General features: G+C 37.5%; 1 pseudogene; it reads right to left on the reverse strand.

The window, feature by feature from the left end:
• Nucleotides 1-464: 464 nt before the first annotated feature.
• Nucleotides 465-1,864, reverse strand: LOC138349075 (uncharacterized; annotated as a pseudogene).
• Nucleotides 1,865-3,432: the final 1,568 nt, after the last annotated feature.

Raw genomic sequence — 3,432 nt, forward strand, 5'->3', positions numbered from 1 at the left:
ATGGTACCTTGTTCAACTTTGTTGGTGCCATTATATATGGCAAAATAGATATAGGACGAGTATCTAGAAGTAGATCTATACCAAAGTCTATCTTTCTCTCGGGGGGACTCTGGGTAGCTCATCTGGAAAGACTTCAGGAAACTTTTTGACTACTGGGACTGACTGAATGGGAGGTACCTTAATGCTTGAGTCATTAACTCGGACTAAATGATAGAAACAACCCTTCAAAACTAACTTTCTTGCCTTAAGGTAAGAAATGAGATGACCCTTAGGCACTACTGAACTGCTTTTCCAGTGTAAGACTGGCTCATTTGGAAACTGAAACTTGACAACTCGAGTTCTATAATAAACTGAGGCATAACATTCATGAAGCCAGTCCATACCAAGAATGACATCAAAGTCTACCATTTCTAATTCAATTAAATCAGCCATGATACTCTTGTGATTTGACGGAAATGGGACAATCATGATAGACACTCTACAAGAATGGACTCACCAATAGGTGAAGAAACACTGAATGGTTCACTAAGTTGCTCAGGAATAATATCAAAGTTCATAGCAACATATGGAGTTACAAAAGATAAACTCACTCCTAGGTCTAGAAAAACATAAACAGTAAAGCCAAAGACTTGAATCACACCAATGACATAATCTGGTGAATCCACTTGGCGCTAAGGATTGTTGATAACCTATAAGCAGCTTGTTCCTCCGCCAGTACTGAAATTAGCCCCTCTAGGTGCAGTTCTATTTGTTGGAGTAACTGGAGAAGATTGGACCCTATCGCTCCGATTTCCACTACCTTGTAGGTTCTCAGGACACTCCCTCAGAAAATGACCAGTCTGATCACACTTGAAACAACTAATAAATCCCTCATGACAAATACCTAAGTAGTTTCTGCCACACTTAACACATGCTGGAGGCTTACTATCCCTTTTTGCCATATTGTCTTGAAAATAGGCTGACTTAACTCTGAAATTCTGACTATTGTACTTACTTTTGTTTTTAGGTGAAGGTGCACTCATAGATGATAGAGCAAGTCCATTTTTCTTTTGTTGGAGGGATGAACGGTTGGTATTACTGTTTTGCGTCCTGAACTCATTCCTTGATGTCTTCGTCCTTGTATTCTTAAACTCATTCTATCGTTCAACTTATCCTCCTCAACTTGTTTTACATGGATCATAAACCTTGCTAGGTTCATATTCCCTATCAGTATAGCTGCCTTGCCTTCCTTCCTTGACTGACGAGACTACCCCGTAACAAATAAACTCATCATGTTCCTCATGTCAGCAACCATCTCCAGATATAGCAGGAAAGTTGTGTGAATTTTAGACTGTACTTATGAAAACTCATAGAATATGGAGTAAGGGTGAAAACTTTCTTATCTTTGCCTCTCACAATTCACGGGGAAAGAAACTTCCCGTGAGATCACTATCAAATATAACCCAACTCACTATTGGAGAATCCTCAGTTGTATTCTTTTTTCATTGGTTGAACCGAATTCTAGAGACCCCTTCATATGGCATGCAACTAGTTCCACCCTCTCTGCCCCAACAACATGCATCATATCAAATACCCTTTTCTACTCCTCATGAAGTACCTTCGGATCCTCAGTGACACTTGCACCTGTGAATCTTAGGGGGTTCAACCTTAAAAGCTCACGGATCCTTGAAGTATTCGCCACTTCCTATCAATTCTCTCCCTATATTACTTGATAGATGGCAACTTAACTTAACATCCAGATAGCTTCACGGAATTCAACATGGGTAACTTTTCCATAAGGTTGCACATCTAGTACATTTGGTAACTCTTGTTCCTCAACACTCCTCCTAGATGGAAGACCTCTGACTGCTTTTCGTGGAGGCATGATTCTCTGAAAACATACGCAAGTACAAATTAGAAGGAAATATTTTATAAATAAAATTTTAACGCACGAAAGGAATATGAAAGAAGTGAAGAAATTCCTAAATGTTACAGCCTCCTAATTAAATACGTGCACGCTTCATACTGATATATAGGACTCTACAAACACGACTTCATAGACTCCATATGACTCTTGAACTCTATGCTCTGATACCAAGTTTTTCACACCCCTAGCCTACACCCTGGGTGGGACTAGCACTCGAAGACCATTGATGGCCCTAAGGGAACCCTTGACTTGACTTTCTTAACAAAGTGGAAGACTCAAAGCATTAATACAAGGATTAGAATAAACTTACTCAACTGCTTAAAAGAAAACTTAGAATGTTTTTAAAATAAAAAATTCAACTTAGCCAAATGGGAACTCAATTCTTAATACATTATAAATGTCAATGTAAAAACAATTGATTGCTAGCTATCTATCTATCTATGAAGCCTCTAATAACTGATATGAATGTCGGGACAAGACCCCCGATCATCCTACAACTTAAAATGAAACTGAAAACAATGAAAAAGGAGTCCTTTGGAACACAAGGAGACTCACTAACTGAGTCTGACCTGCATCACTGGATCAACGGTGCGCTAGGTGCTGATCCTAGTTACCTGTATCCGTATCGTGATACGATCAGACCGATTAGCATCAGTAAATCAAATATACGAGTATGTGAGTTGGAATACTAAAAGAACAACTTAAGCTTGAAATGAGTAAGAATGAACACTTACCTTGGCTCTGCTTAACTCAAGAATAACTTAATTCAATATAAGTAATAAGACACATGCAATATGCTCAACTCAAAAAAAAGCAACAAGAATACATGTGATATATATATATATATATAAACACATATATCTTATAGAACAATTGAAAACAATCTTATATCGTTAAAGATAAAGTAATAACAAACTTAACTTTCCTCATTTAAAAGTAATATAACTTTATTGGGAGATTCCTAACCGACAATCATCACTATGAGCGAGTGATGATACAACGTGTCACATCTGGGTTTACCCCCTAGATGTAACCGGCGTCGCCGTCCTTATTAAGGACTAACACTAGCCTCTTAGTCTCATGTCATTACATTCATAGGTTGAAAAATGCGGAGAAATTTAAAAACTTTTCATTACATCTACTTGAAGGTTTACATAGACGTCAACATACACATAATATATAATCGTATCGAGTATACATAGACCCTTTGTATAGAAAGGTTACATAGACTTCTACTTTTATTGCACATACATATATATAAGATAGAAAGATAGTATCAAAGATTGTCTCATCTCATACCACCTAAACGATTTTCACAATATGGGCATAGCCCTACATCAAATGTAAAGAAGCCACATATATGCTTATATAAATCGTACAAAATGAAAGTGGAATGAACATAAAAGAGTCTTAAACTCATAACAAAGAAACTTTATAGGCAAGATATTGGCATTGCCCTCAGAAAGTGCGGACCTACCAACTTGGATGATAGAGAATATCCAAGCCTTCTTCAAGTCGTCCCGAAT

This window comes from Solanum lycopersicum, chromosome 6 (genome assembly GCF_036512215.1).
Source record: "Solanum lycopersicum chromosome 6, SLM_r2.1".
Taxonomy (NCBI): Eukaryota; Viridiplantae; Streptophyta; class Magnoliopsida; order Solanales; family Solanaceae; genus Solanum; species Solanum lycopersicum.